General features: G+C 36.2%; 1 protein-coding gene and 1 long non-coding RNA gene across 2 annotated transcripts in view; both read right to left on the bottom strand.

Moving 5' to 3' along the window:
- Positions 1-17,238, bottom strand: part of LOC144364077 (putative lysosomal cobalamin transporter) — a 50,365-nt gene that overhangs the window by 22,594 nt on the left and 10,533 nt on the right. The window lies entirely within an intron of this gene.
- Positions 13,121-17,034, bottom strand: LOC146731991 (uncharacterized). Its single transcript, XR_014926982.1, has 2 exons — positions 13,789-17,034; positions 13,121-13,294 (listed from the first exon to the last, which is right to left on the bottom strand). It is a non-coding gene; the product is annotated as an uncharacterized LOC146731991 (long non-coding RNA).

A 17,238-nucleotide genomic window follows, 5' to 3' on the forward strand; every position in this document is an offset into this window, starting at 1 on the left:
CAACCTCCACTACAAATCATGTGCATACTTTGTCTTATTCTGTATAATAATAAGGTTATCACGAGAATACTGCAAAGTACAATGTATGCACTCAGGCAGTACAGGAATCCATCAACCTCCACTACAAATCATGTGCATACTTTGTCTTCTTCTGTATAATAATAAGGTTATCACGAGAATATTGCAAAGTGTGCACTCAGGCAGTACAGGAATCCATCAACCTCCACTACAAATCATGTGCATACTTTGTCTTATTCTGTATAATAATAAGGTTATCATGAGAATACTGCAAAGTGTGCACTCAGGCAGTACAGGAATCCATCAACCTCCACTACAAATCATGTGCATACTTTGTCTTATTCTGTATAATAATAAGGTTCTTATGAGAATACTGCAAAGTATGCATTCAGGCAGTACAGGAATCCATCAACCTCCACTACAAATCATGTGCATATTTTGTCTTATTCTGTATAATAATAAGGTTATCATGAGAATACTGCAAAATATGCATTCAGGCAGTACAGGAATCCATCAACCTCCACTACAAATCATGTGCATACTTTGTCTTATTCTGTATAATAATAAAGTTATCACGAGAATACTGCAAAGTGTGCACTCAGGCAGTACAGGAATCCATCAACCTCCACTACAAATCATGTGCATACTTTGTCTTATTCTGTACAATAATAAGGTTATTATGAGAATACTGCAAAGTATGCATTCAGGCAGTACAGGAATCCATCAACCTCCACTACAAATCATGTGCATACTTTGTCTTATTCTGTATAATAATAAGGTTATCACAAGAATATTGCAAAGTGTGCACTCAGGCAGTACAGGAATCCATCAACCTCCACCACAAATCATGTGAATACTTTGTCTTATTCTGTATAATAATAAAGTTATCACGAGAATACTGCAAAGTGTGCACTCAGGCAGTACAGGAATCCATCAACCTCCACTACAAATCATGTGCATACTTTGTCTTATTCTGTATAATAATAAAGTTATTATGAGAATACTGCAAAGTATGCATTCAGGCAGTACAGGAATCCATCAACCTCCACTACAAATCATGTGCATACTTTGTCTTATTCTGTATAATAATAAGGTTATCACGAGAATACTGCAAAGTACAATGTATGCACTCAGGCAGTACAGGAATCCATCAACCTCCACTACAAATCATGTGCATACTTTGTCTTCTTCTGTATAATAATAAGGTTATCACGAGAATACTGCAAAGTGTGCACTCAGGCAGTACAGGAATCCATCAACCTCCACTACAAATCATGTGCATACTTTGTCTTATTCTGTATAATAATAAGGTTATCATGAGAATACTGCAAAGTGTGCACTCAGGCAGTACAGGAATCCATCAACCTCCACTACAAATCATGTGCATACTTTGTCTTATTCTGTATAATAATAAGGTTATTATGAGAATACTGCAAAGTATGCATTCAGGCAGTACAGGAATCCATCAACCTCCACTACAAATCATGTGTATACTTTGTCTTATTCTGTATAATAATAAGGTTATCATGAGAATACTGCAAAATATGCATTCAGGCAGTACAGGAATCCATCAACCTCCACTACAAATCATGTGCATACTTTGTCTTATTCTGTATAATAATAAGGTTATTATGAGAATACTGCAAAGTATGCATTCAGGCAGTACAGGAATCCATCAACCTCCACTACAAATCATGTGCATACTTTGTCTTATTCTGTATAATAATAAGGTTATCACAAGAATACTGCAAAGTGTGCACTCAGGCAGTACAGGAATCCATCAACCTCCACCACAAATCATGTGAATACTTTGTCTTATTCTGTATAATAATAAAGTTATCACGAGAATACTGCAAAGTGTGCACTCAGGCAGTACAGGAATCCATCAACCTCCACTACAAATCATGTGTATACTTTGTCTTATTCTGTATAATAATAAGGTTATTATGAGAATACTGCAAAGTATGCATTCAGGCAGTACAGGAATCCATCAACCTCCACTACAAATCATGTGCATACTTTGTCTTATTCTGTATAATAATAAGGTTATCACGAGAATACTGCAAAGTATGCACTCAGGCAGTACAGGAATCCATCAACCTCCACTACAAATCATGTGCATACTTTGTCTTATTCTGTATAATAATAAGGTTATCACGAGAATACTGCAAAGTGTGCACTCAGGCAGTACAGGAATCCATCAACCTCCACTACAAATCATGTGCATACTTTGTCTTATTCTGTATAATAATAAGTTCATTATGAGAATACTGCAAAGTATGCATTCAGGCAGTACAGGAATCCATCAACCTCCACTACAAATCATGTGAATACTTTGTCTTATTCTGTATAATAATAAGGTTATCATGAGAATATTGCAAAATATGCATTCAGGCAGTACAGGAATCCATCAACTTCCACTACAAATCATGTGAATACTTTGTCTTATTCTGTATAATAATAAAGTTATCACGAGAATACTGCAAAGTGTGCACTCAGGCAGTACAGGAATCCATCAACCTCCACTACAAATCATGTGCATACTTTGTCTTATTCTGTACAATAATAAGTTTATTATGAGAATACTGCAAAGTATGCATTCAGGCAGTACAGGAATCCATCAACCTCCACTACAAATCATGTGAATACTTTGTCTTATTCTGTATAATAATAAGGTTATCATGAGAATACTGCAAAATATGCATTCAGGCAGTACAGGAATCCATCAACTTCCACTACAAATCATGTGAATACTTTGTCTTATTCTGTATAATAATAAAGTTATCACGAGAATACTGCAAAGTGTGCACTCAGGCAGTACAGGAATCCATCAACCTCCACTACAAATCATGTGCATACTTTGTCTTATTCTGTACAATAATAAGGTTATTATGAGAATACTGCAAAGTATGCATTCAGGCAGTACAGGAATCCATCAACCTCCACTACAAATCATGTGCATACTTTGTCTTATTCTGTATAATAATAAGGTTATCACAAGAATATTGCAAAGTGTGCACTCAGGCAGTACAGGAATCCATCAACCTCCACCACAAATCATGTGAATACTTTGTCTTATTCTGTATAATAATAAAGTTATCACGAGAATACTGCAAAGTGTGCACTCAGGCAGTACAGGAATCCATCAACCTCCACTACAAATCATGTGCATACTTTGTCTTATTCTGTATAATAATAAGGTTATCACGAGAATACTGCAAAGTACAATGTATGCACTCAGGCAGTACAGGAATCCATCAACCTCCACTACAAATCATGTGCATACTTTGTCTTCTTCTGTATAATAATAAGGTTATCACGAGAATATTGCAAAGTGTGCACTCAGGCAGTACAGGAATCCATCAACCTCCACTACAAATCATGTGCATACTTTGTCTTATTCTGTATAATAATAAGGTTATCATGAGAATACTGCAAAGTGTGCACTCAGGCAGTACAGGAATCCATCAACCTCCACTACAAATCATGTGCATACTTTGTCTTATTCTGTATAATAATAAGGTTCTTATGAGAATACTGCAAAGTATGCATTCAGGCAGTACAGGAATCCATCAACCTCCACTACAAATCATGTGCATATTTTGTCTTATTCTGTATAATAATAAGGTTATCATGAGAATACTGCAAAATATGCATTCAGGCAGTACAGGAATCCATCAACCTCCACTACAAATCATGTGCATACTTTGTCTTATTCTGTATAATAATAAAGTTATCACGAGAATACTGCAAAGTGTGCACTCAGGCAGTACAGGAATCCATCAACCTCCACTACAAATCATGTGCATACTTTGTCTTATTCTGTACAATAATAAGGTTATTATGAGAATACTGCAAAGTATGCATTCAGGCAGTACAGGAATCCATCAACCTCCACTACAAATCATGTGCATACTTTGTCTTATTCTGTATAATAATAAGGTTATCACAAGAATATTGCAAAGTGTGCACTCAGGCAGTACAGGAATCCATCAACCTCCACCACAAATCATGTGAATACTTTGTCTTATTCTGTATAATAATAAAGTTATCACGAGAATACTGCAAAGTGTGCACTCAGGCAGTACAGGAATCCATCAACCTCCACTACAAATCATGTGCATACTTTGACTTATTCTGTATAATAATAAAGTTATTATGAGAATACTGCAAAGTATGCATTCAGGCAGTACAGGAATCCATCAACCTCCACTACAAATCATGTGCATACTTTGTCTTATTCTGTATAATAATAAGGTTATCACGAGAATACTGCAAAGTACAATGTATGCACTCAGGCAGTACAGGAATCCATCAACCTCCACTACAAATCATGTGCATACTTTGTCTTCTTCTGTATAATAATAAGGTTATCACGAGAATACTGCAAAGTGTGCACTCAGGCAGTACAGGAATCCATCAACCTCCACTACAAATCATGTGCATACTTTGTCTTATTCTGTATAATAATAAGGTTATCATGAGAATACTGCAAAGTGTGCACTCAGGCAGTACAGGAATCCATCAACCTCCACTACAAATCATGTGCATACTTTGTCTTATTCTGTATAATAATAAAGTTATTATGAGAATACTGCAAAGTATGCATTCAGGCAGTACAGGAATCCATCAACCTCCACTACAAATCATGTGCATACTTTGTCTTATTCTGTATAATAATAAGGTTATCACGAGAATACTGCAAAGTACAATGTATGCACTCAGGCAGTACAGGAATCCATCAACCTCCACTACAAATCATGTGCATACTTTGTCTTCTTCTGTATAATAATAAGGTTATCACGAGAATACTGCAAAGTGTGCACTCAGGCAGTACAGGAATCCATCAACCTCCACTACAAATCATGTGCATACTTTGTCTTATTCTGTATAATAATAAGGTTATCATGAGAATACTGCAAAGTGTGCACTCAGGCAGTACAGGAATCCATCAACCTCCACTACAAATCATGTGCATACTTTGTCTTATTCTGTATAATAATAAGGTTATTATGAGAATACTGCAAAGTATGCATTCAGGCAGTACAGGAATCCATCAACCTCCACTACAAATCATGTGTATACTTTGTCTTATTCTGTATAATAATAAGGTTATCATGAGAATACTGCAAAATATGCATTCAGGCAGTACAGGAATCCATCAACCTCCACTACAAATCATGTGCATACTTTGTCTTATTCTGTATAATAATAAGGTTATTATGAGAATACTGCAAAGTATGCATTCAGGCAGTACAGGAATCCATCAACCTCCACTACAAATCATGTGCATACTTTGTCTTATTCTGTATAATAATAAGGTTATCACAAGAATACTGCAAAGTGTGCACTCAGGCAGTACAGGAATCCATCAACCTCCACCACAAATCATGTGAATACTTTGTCTTATTCTGTATAATAATAAAGTTATCACGAGAATACTGCAAAGTGTGCACTCAGGCAGTACAGGAATCCATCAACCTCCACTACAAATCATGTGTATACTTTGTCTTATTCTGTATAATAATAAGGTTATTATGAGAATACTGCAAAGTATGCATTCAGGCAGTACAGGAATCCATCAACCTCCACTACAAATCATGTGCATACTTTGTCTTATTCTGTATAATAATAAGGTTATCACGAGAATACTGCAAAGTATGCACTCAGGCAGTACAGGAATCCATCAACCTCCACTACAAATCATGTGCATACTTTGTCTTATTCTGTATAATAATAAGGTTATCACGAGAATACTGCAAAGTGTGCACTCAGGCAGTACAGGAATCCATCAACCTCCACTACAAATCATGTGCATACTTTGTCTTATTCTGTATAATAATAAGTTCATTATGAGAATACTGCAAAGTATGCATTCAGGCAGTACAGGAATCCATCAACCTCCACTACAAATCATGTGAATACTTTGTCTTATTCTGTATAATAATAAGGTTATCATGAGAATATTGCAAAATATGCATTCAGGCAGTACAGGAATCCATCAACTTCCACTACAAATCATGTGAATACTTTGTCTTATTCTGTATAATAATAAAGTTATCACGAGAATACTGCAAAGTGTGCACTCAGGCAGTACAGGAATCCATCAACCTCCACTACAAATCATGTGCATACTTTGTCTTATTCTGTACAATAATAAGGTTATTATGAGAATACTGCAAAGTATGCATTCAGGCAGTACAGGAATCCATCAACCTCCACTACAAATCATGTGCATACTTTGTCTTATTCTGTATAATAATAAGGTTATCACAAGAATATTGCAAAGTGTGCACTCAGGCAGTACAGGAATCCATCAACCTCCACCACAAATCATGTGAATACTTTGTCTTATTCTGTATAATAATAAAGTTATCACGAGAATACTGCAAAGTGTGCACTCAGGCAGTACAGGAATCCATCAACCTCCACTACAAATCATGTGCATACTTTGACTTATTCTGTATAATAATAAAGTTATTATGAGAATACTGCAAAGTATGCATTCAGGCAGTACAGGAATCCATCAACCTCCACTACAAATCATGTGCATACTTTGTCTTATTCTGTATAATAATAAGGTTATCACGAGAATACTGCAAAGTACAATGTATGCACTCAGGCAGTACAGGAATCCATCAACCTCCACTACAAATCATGTGCATACTTTGTCTTCTTCTGTATAATAATAAGGTTATCACGAGAATACTGCAAAGTGTGCACTCAGGCAGTACAGGAATCCATCAACCTCCACTACAAATCATGTGCATACTTTGTCTTATTCTGTATAATAATAAGGTTATCATGAGAATACTGCAAAGTGTGCACTCAGGCAGTACAGGAATCCATCAACCTCCACTACAAATCATGTGCATACTTTGTCTTATTCTGTATAATAATAAGGTTATTATGAGAATACTGCAAAGTATGCATTCAGGCAGTACAGGAATCCATCAACCTCCACTACAAATCATGTGCATACTTTGTCTTATTCTGTATAATAATAAGGTTATCATGAGAATACTGCAAAATATGCATTCAGGCAGTACAGGAATCCATCAACCTCCACTACAAATCATGTGCATACTTTGTCTTATTCTGTATAATAATAAGGTTATTATGAGAATACTGCAAAGTATGCATTCAGGCAGTACAGGAATCCATCAACCTCCACTACAAATCATGTGCATACTTTGTCTTATTCTGTATAATAATAAGGTTATCACAAGAATACTGCAAAGTGTGCACTCAGGCAGTACAGGAATCCATCAACCTCCACCACAAATCATGTGAATACTTTGTCTTATTCTGTATAATAATAGAGTTATCACGAGAATACTGCAAAGTGTGCACTCAGGCAGTACAGGAATCCATCAACCTCCACTACAAATCATGTGTATACTTTGTCTTATTCTGTATAATAATAAGGTTATTATGAGAATACTGCAAAGTATGCATTCAGGCAGTACAGGAATCCATCAACCTCCACTACAAATCATGTGCATACTTTGTCTTATTCTGTATAATAATAAGGTTATCACGAGAATACTGCAAAGTATGCACTCAGGCAGTACAGGAATCCATCAACCTCCACTACAAATCATGTGCATACTTTGTCTTATTCTGTATAATAATAAGGTTATCACGAGAATACTGCAAAGTGTGCACTCAGGCAGTACAGGAATCCATCAACCTCCACTACAAATCATGTGCATACTTTGTCTTATTCTGTATAATAATAAGTTCATTATGAGAATACTGCAAAGTATGCATTCAGGCAGTACAGGAATCCATCAACCTCCACTACAAATCATGTGAATACTTTGTCTTATTCTGTATAATAATAAGGTTATCATGAGAATATTGCAAAATATGCATTCAGGCAGTACAGGAATCCATCAACTTCCACTACAAATCATGTGAATACTTTGTCTTATTCTGTATAATAATAAAGTTATCACGAGAATACTGCAAAGTGTGCACTCAGGCAGTACAGGAATCCATCAACCTCCACTACAAATCATGTGCATACTTTGTCTTATTCTGTACAATAATAAGGTTATTATGAGAATACTGCAAAGTATGCATTCAGGCAGTACAGGAATCCATCAACCTCCACTACAAATCATGTGCATACTTTGTCTTATTCTGTATAATAATAAGGTTATCACAAGAATATTGCAAAGTGTGCACTCAGGCAGTACAGGAATCCATCAACCTCCACCACAAATCATGTGAATACTTTGTCTTATTCTGTATAATAATAAAGTTATCACGAGAATACTGCAAAGTGTGCACTCAGGCAGTACAGGAATCCATCAACCTCCACTACAAATCATGTGCATACTTTGACTTATTCTGTATAATAATAAAGTTATTATGAGAATACTGCAAAGTATGCATTCAGGCAGTACAGGAATCCATCAACCTCCACTACAAATCATGTGCATACTTTGTCTTATTCTGTATAATAATAAGGTTATCACGAGAATACTGCAAAGTACAATGTATGCACTCAGGCAGTACAGGAATCCATCAACCTCCACTACAAATCATGTGCATACTTTGTCTTCTTCTGTATAATAATAAGGTTATCACGAGAATACTGCAAAGTGTGCACTCAGGCAGTACAGGAATCCATCAACCTCCACTACAAATCATGTGCATACTTTGTCTTATTCTGTATAATAATAAGGTTATCATGAGAATACTGCAAAGTGTGCACTCAGGCAGTACAGGAATCCATCAACCTCCACTACAAATCATGTGCATACTTTGTCTTATTCTGTATAATAATAAGGTTATTATGAGAATACTGCAAAGTATGCATTCAGGCAGTACAGGAATCCATCAACCTCCACTACAAATCATGTGCATACTTTGTCTTATTCTGTATAATAATAAGGTTATCATGAGAATACTGCAAAATATGCATTCAGGCAGTACAGGAATCCATCAACCTCCACTACAAATCATGTGCATACTTTGTCTTATTCTGTATAATAATAAAGTTATCACGAGAATACTGCAAAGTGTGCACTCAGGCAGTACAGGAATCCATCAACCTCCACTACAAATCATGTGCATACTTTGTCTTATTCTGTACAATAATAAGGTTATTATGAGAATACTGCAAAGTATGCATTCAGGCAGTACAGGAATCCATCAACCTCCACTACAAATCATGTGCATACTTTGTCTTATTCTGTATAATAATAAGGTTATCACAAGAATATTGCAAAGTGTGCACTCAGGCAGTACAGGAATCCATCAACCTCCACCACAAATCATGTGAATACTTTGTCTTATTCTGTATAATAATAAAGTTATCACGAGAATACTGCAAAGTGTGCACTCAGGCAGTACAGGAATCCATCAACCTCCACTACAAATCATGTGAATACTTTGTCTTATTCTGTATAATAATAAGGTTATCATGAGAATATTGCAAAATATGCATTCAGGCAGTACAGGAATCCATCAACTTCCACTACAAATCATGTGAATACTTTGTCTTATTCTGTATAATAATAAAGTTATCACGAGAATACTGCAAAGTGTGCACTCAGGCAGTACAGGAATCCATCAACCTCCACTACAAATCATGTGCATACTTTGTCTTATTCTGTACAATAATAAGGTTATTATGAGAATACTGCAAAGTATGCATTCAGGCAGTACAGGAATCCATCAACCTCCACTACAAATCATGTGCATACTTTGTCTTATTCTGTATAATAATAAGGTTATCACAAGAATATTGCAAAGTGTGCACTCAGGCAGTACAGGAATCCATCAACCTCCACCACAAATCATGTGAATACTTTGTCTTATTCTGTATAATAATAAAGTTATCACGAGAATACTGCAAAGTGTGCACTCAGGCAGTACAGGAATCCATCAACCTCCACTACAAATCATGTGCATACTTTGACTTATTCTGTATAATAATAAAGTTATTATGAGAATACTGCAAAGTATGCATTCAGGCAGTACAGGAATCCATCAACCTCCACTACAAATCATGTGCATACTTTGTCTTATTCTGTATAATAATAAGGTTATCACGAGAATACTGCAAAGTACAATGTATGCACTCAGGCAGTACAGGAATCCATCAACCTCCACTACAAATCATGTGCATACTTTGTCTTCTTCTGTATAATAATAAGGTTATCACGAGAATACTGCAAAGTGTGCACTCAGGCAGTACAGGAATCCATCAACCTCCACTACAAATCATGTGCATACTTTGTCTTATTCTGTATAATAATAAGGTTATCATGAGAATACTGCAAAGTGTGCACTCAGGCAGTACAGGAATCCATCAACCTCCACTACAAATCATGTGCATACTTTGTCTTATTCTGTATAATAATAAGGTTATTATGAGAATACTGCAAAGTATGCATTCAGGCAGTACAGGAATCCATCAACCTCCACTACAAATCATGTGCATACTTTGTCTTATTCTGTATAATAATAAGGTTATCATGAGAATACTGCAAAATATGCATTCAGGCAGTACAGGAATCCATCAACCTCCACTACAAATCATGTGCATACTTTGTCTTATTCTGTATAATAATAAAGTTATCACGAGAATACTGCAAAGTGTGCACTCAGGCAGTACAGGAATCCATCAACCTCCACTACAAATCATGTGCATACTTTGTCTTATTCTGTACAATAATAAGGTTATTATGAGAATACTGCAAAGTATGCATTCAGGCAGTACAGGAATCCATCAACCTCCACTACAAATCATGTGCATACAGTGTACTTTGTCTTATTCTGTATAATAATAAGGTTATCACAAGAATATTGCAAAGTGTGCACTCAGGCAGTACAGGAATCCATCAACCTCCACCACAAATCATGTGAATACTTTGTCTTATTCTGTATAATAATAAAGTTATCACGAGAATACTGCAAAGTGTGCACTCAGGCAGTACAGGAATCCATCAACCTCCACTACAAATCATGTGCATACTTTGTCTTATTCTGTATAATAATAAAGTTATTATGAGAATACTGCAAAGTATGCATTCAGGCAGTACAGGAATCCATCAACCTCCACTACAAATCATGTGCATACTTTGTCTTATTCTGTATAATAATAAGGTTATCACGAGAATACTGCAAAGTACAATGTATGCACTCAGGCAGTACAGGAATCCATCAACCTCCACTACAAATCATGTGCATACTTTGTCTTCTTCTGTATAATAATAAGGTTATCACGAGAATACTGCAAAGTGTGCACTCAGGCAGTACAGGAATCCATCAACCTCCACTACAAATCATGTGCATACTTTGTCTTATTCTGTATAATAATAAGGTTATCATGAGAATACTGCAAAGTGTGCACTCAGGCAGTACAGGAATCCATCAACCTCCACTACAAATCATGTGCATACTTTGTCTTATTCTGTATAATAATAAGGTTATTATGAGAATACTGCAAAGTATGCATTCAGGCAGTACAGGAATCCATCAACCTCCACTACAAATCATGTGCATACTTTGTCTTATTCTGTATAATAATAAGGTTATCATGAGAATACTGCAAAATATGCATTCAGGCAGTACAGGAATCCATCAACCTCCACTACAAATCATGTGCATACTTTGTCTTATTCTGTATAATAATAAGGTTATTATGAGAATACTGCAAAGTATGCATTCAGGCAGTACAGGAATCCATCAACCTCCACTACAAATCATGTGCATACTTTGTCTTATTCTGTATAATAATAAGGTTATCACAAGAATACTGCAAAGTGTGCACTCAGGCAGTACAGGAATCCATCAACCTCCACCACAAATCATGTGAATACTTTGTCTTATTCTGTATAATAATAAAGTTATCACGAGAATACTGCAAAGTGTGCACTCAGGCAGTACAGGAATCCATCAACCTCCACTACAAATCATGTGTATACTTTGTCTTATTCTGTATAATAATAAGGTTATTATGAGAATACTGCAAAGTATGCATTCAGGCAGTACAGGAATCCATCAACCTCCACTACAAATCATGTGCATACTTTGTCTTATTCTGTATGATAATAAGGTTATCACGAGAATACTGCAAAGTATGCACTCAGGCAGTACAGGAATCCATCAACCTCCACTACAAATCATGTGCATACTTTGTCTTATTCTGTATAATAATAAGGTTATCACGAGAATACTGCAAAGTGTGCACTCAGGCAGTACAGGAATCCATCAACCTCCACTACAAATCATGTGCATACTTTGTCTTATTCTGTATAATAATAAGGTTATCATGAGAATACTGCAAAGTGTGCACTCAGGCAGTACAGGAATCCATCAACCTCCTCTACAAATCATGTGCATACTTTGTCTTATTCTGTATAATAATAAGGTTATTATGAGAATACTGCAAAGTATGCATTCAGGCAGTACAGGAATCCATCAACCTCCACTACAAATCATGTGAATACTTTGCCTTATTCTGTATAATAATAAGGTTATCATGAGAATACTGCAAAATATGCATTCAGGCAGTACAGGAATCCATCAACCTCCACTACAAATCATGTGCATACTTTGTCTTATTCTGTATAATAATAAGGTTATCATGAGAATACTGCAAAATATGCATTCAGGCAGTACAGGAATCCATCAACCTCCACTACAAATCATGTGCATACTTTGTCTTATTCTGTATAATAATAAGGTTATTATGAGAATACTGCAAAGTATGCATTCAGGCAGTACAGGAATCCATCAACCTCCACTACAAATCATGTGCATACTCAATCTGATTAAAATCTGATGTAGTGTACAGGCTTTAATTATTTTGGCTATAAACTTGTTTTAATTTTATTTTGTATTACTTTTGTTATTAATGCCCTTTTATTTTATTATTTTACTTTGATTTTGATTTTTTTTAATTCCGCCCTACCTACATCTGAACCGATGCCTATGTAAGTCCCGTTCAAATCTCGCGTAAGTAACAGCCAATCACAGTCCCCCTTTTATACAGGCTGTCGGTTGCTTACTTTTCAGTGTATACGGGCAATTCTTCTGTACATTTATATTTTGCCCACTTGAATAAACCATTAATAGAAAATTGCTAGTATATTTTTATTTGCAAAAGAAATTCCACAGCATTTTACAATTTTTGTCATTTCATTGAATATTTTTTTCACTTCCAACAAATGTGTACACTTCCAGATACATCTTCGCCAGCCAAGGTTCGTTCATTCAGTCATCGCTTCAATTTTACATCACTGAGCATAATTATCTAGAATGGAAGCAAAAAAAAAGTAAATCGTAATGATTAGAACACTGTAAACAGCTATAGTAAACAATGCAAACTGATTTTAAATTGTATAGCGGTCACCGGCCCACGGCATCGACGCAGAAAATTGGAGCAAAACAATATTTCCTGATCAATTGCGATGTGTTCCAAATAAAAAATATTTTATTCCAGTCCAAATCAGCTCATTTACTTTAATAAAGTGTTATTGTATAATGTACAAAATGTTGATACAATTTGATGAATATTTACAGCTACGGCTTCAATACCGTAGACGATTTTGGCCCGATCTTCAACAAAACATCACCCGTCTCCAGGGCCGGCGACTGGAAAAAGACACTGGTGTTCGGTCGAACCGGTGGAAACAAAATCGTCACTCCCAGAATAACTATGCAAAATAACGATCTAAAGTCGAACCATTCGAGCCACAATATTAACATAAAAATGACTTTCGTTGCATTTGACAATGATAAACTTACCGAAAAGCCGTGTTTTTTTCGGTCGGTATAATCCGCCATTTTATTTGAGTGTGTTTGCCATCAGACTCTGCCCGGTGACGTCATCATGTGCGCTATAAAAGGAGGTCTGTGATTCGTTGACTAAAATCGTCGATAGTGGGTCTCGTTGAAATCTCGTTACATAGGCATCGGTTCAGATGTAGGTAGGGCGGAATTAAAAAAAATCACAAAATCAAAATCAAAGTAAAATAATAAAATAAAAGGGCATTAATAACAAAAGTAATAAAAAATAAAATTAAAATAAGTTTATAGCCAAAATAATTAAAGCCCGTACACTACATCAGATTTTAATCAGATTGGTGCATACTTTGTCTTATTCTGTATAATAATAAGGTTATCACAAGAATACTGCAAAGTGTGCACTCAGGCAGTACAGGAATCCATCAACCTCCACCACAAATCATGTGAATACTTTGTCTTATTCTGTATAATAATAAAGTTATCACGAGAATACTGCAAAGTGTGCACTCAGGCAGTACAGGAATCCATCAACCTCCACTACAAATCATGTGTATACTTTGTCTTATTCTGTATAATAATAAGGTTATTATGAGAATACTGCAAAGTATGCATTCAGGCAGTACAGGAATCCATCAACCTCCACTACAAATCATGTGCATACAGTACAGTTCTCGCGGAAGCTTTGGCTTCACTTCAGCTTCACCTTCGCTTCAGCATCGCATCATTATGGCATTGTTATGGCTTCAGCATCGCTTCAATGTCGCGACATTAAAAAGTTAGGCGATTATCGCTTCGCTTCATTGTGGCCTCATTATGGCGACAATGTGGCATCAGCATCGCTTCATCAAACAAAGAAGTACTGTACTCATTTCCCCCAAACCTCTTGACCGCTTCCGCTTTTGACCGGCCAATTTCCGTTTTATTTTCGACCGTGCAACAATTCGGACTACTAAAAATTTTCTGGTTTTCATAGATCACGGTTACTAGTTTAGTAACCGTGCATAGATGTTGAACAACCGTCAAAAGTTCAAATACTTTTTGTTTTAACTATCTATAATTATATGCACGCAATCTGACCCTTTGACCTAGATTTGGCTGGGATTGAATATTTTATTTTAGACAATATTCCGACGTGACTCACTGCTACAAAATGTATTCAACAGAAGTACAACATGGTTGTCTGGGTTTCTTTTCCTGATTGTGTTGAGTTTACGATTTGTATAATTATTGTTGTTTCCCCCCAAGCAGAAGACAAGCCGAAGGACCATGAAGCTAAATAGAATTCCCACGCATGGACGTGGACTGAGTGAAAGAAAATATTTCTAAGGCTAAAATAAAAATGACCTACTATTACACATCTTTGTGTATTTGTCAATTTTGTATATATTTGGTATGACCGAATGATCGTAAATACCTAGAAAAATCTCGTCTTTCGTTAATAATTTCATTTGTTTGAAATGTCTACCGACCGTAATTTGTTTCTCCAAACGGTCCCGACGTCCGTCATTCAACACAATCAGCATTTATTTATCGCAATTCATAGGGATCATGTCCCGTAATTTGCGGGCTGTAAAACCAAATAATTAAACAAGTACTATTTATTAGATTTTTGTTTTACCTCGCGAAACTACAACAGAGCGTAGAGTTGTCGCGGTTAAATAGTCGCCTTGAAATCGATGGAACTTCAACTACTAGTATCCATTTCTCACCTTGAAATAAAAAAATCGAAGAGCATCGGGGGATATATTATTAACCAGTCTTACGAATCGCTAGCTTTATTTTATTCGAATTTATAAAATTCACGAGTTTTCGACATTTGTTGGCAACTTCCGCGCTAAAATGGTTGAAAATGTGGGTGTGGTTTTCTCGCAAAGTCCTGTTGATAATACGGACTAATATGGTTCTGTGACCCAGGTCATGCTCCGATCAGGTGACTCTCAGCCAATCAATGATGTTGTAACAAAACATATTTAACGCAAATTGAAGGGTCGTCGTACCATCCAATCTCCATCGTCGATTCACAAAGTTTTTTTTTGTGTTGTGACAGGCTTCGCAATTATTCACTGGAAAACATCGGTATATTTTGACAAACGGATGGGATTTTACCTCAGTTCAAAAAAAAAAAAAAAAAAAAAAAAAAAAACAGGGCTGAGATACAAATCAGTTTTGCAAGTTGGGAAATAAGGTAAACCAGACTGGGGTCGATGATTTTCAGTATCGAAGGACTTCCGTGTGAATCATGATTTTCAAATTGTTCATCGGCTGGTGACCAAATATTTACGGCCACACTAAATGGACAAGTTTTTTTTCTGAAGCCCAATAAATTATTCCTGCATGACAAGCGCTATTCGATTTTTTACAGGGCATGGCTCGTTTTCATTCGAAAATATGTTTGTGAGAATACTTTTAAAGTACGTATAGATCGAGCTCAGATCACTGATCGTGACTTAATTTTGAGAATTGGTTGTCAAATTTTACCAGACTGACGCCACCACAACCATCCAATCATATGTTGGAAATGTACGCACTTGTTTTGGAACTTTGTATCAAGATGACTGGCGATGACGCCGACGCACCCGGCGGCGTACGTGTGTGTTGCATGTTTTAGTAGTCCGGGCATGGGGTCGGACTCGGCTAAAACTAAACGAAACACAGAAAAATACCACTGAAATGAGGAATCTGAATCTGCTCTTCTAGCAGCAAATAAAATGAGCGAAAAAAGGTAAATTTTATAACAAGAACAGTTTCACTTCGTATACAGCAAATTGTGTTGTATCAGAACGACGATTGCATCGTGTGATTTGAATTTACCACGATTTTCCTTCCAGTCAATATGAAACTCGTCACCTTGCCGATTGTAATGTACTTCGCAAAGTTTTTGGTGCCCAATACTCGCAACACTAAAATAATTAAACAAGATATCTTTTTAAAATGTCATTTTACTCTTGATCATATTTTTTTTATTCGCCTTGAATTTCAAATCGATTACATATCAAACTTCTGTACATGTTTTTGTCTACTGCCCTTCTGCGTGCAAATAATGAGGTCATACTCATGTCACAATACTTTGAAGCTGATGCCATGTTGATGCCATGAGACTGCGAAGCTGAGGCCACGATGATGCCACAAAATAGCGAGGCGAACACAGCTTCAATTTTCAATGACGCGAAGCTGATGTCACAATGATGCGATGCTGAGGCGACAATGAAGCCATGCGTAGGCGACAATGATGCCACAAAAGCCAAAGCTTCCGCGAGAACTGTACTGTACTTTGTCTTATTCTGTATAATAATAAGGTTATCACGAGAATACTGCAAAGTATGCACTCAGGCAGTACAGGAATCCATCAACCTCCACTACAAATCATGTGCATACTTTGTCTTATTCTGTATAATAATAAGGTTATCACGAGAATACTGCAAAGTGTGCACTCAGGCAGTACAGGAATCC

This window comes from Saccoglossus kowalevskii, chromosome 18, assembly GCF_978046115.1.
Source record: "Saccoglossus kowalevskii chromosome 18, keSacKowa6.1, whole genome shotgun sequence".
Classification (NCBI taxonomy): Eukaryota; Metazoa; Hemichordata; class Enteropneusta; family Harrimaniidae; genus Saccoglossus; species Saccoglossus kowalevskii.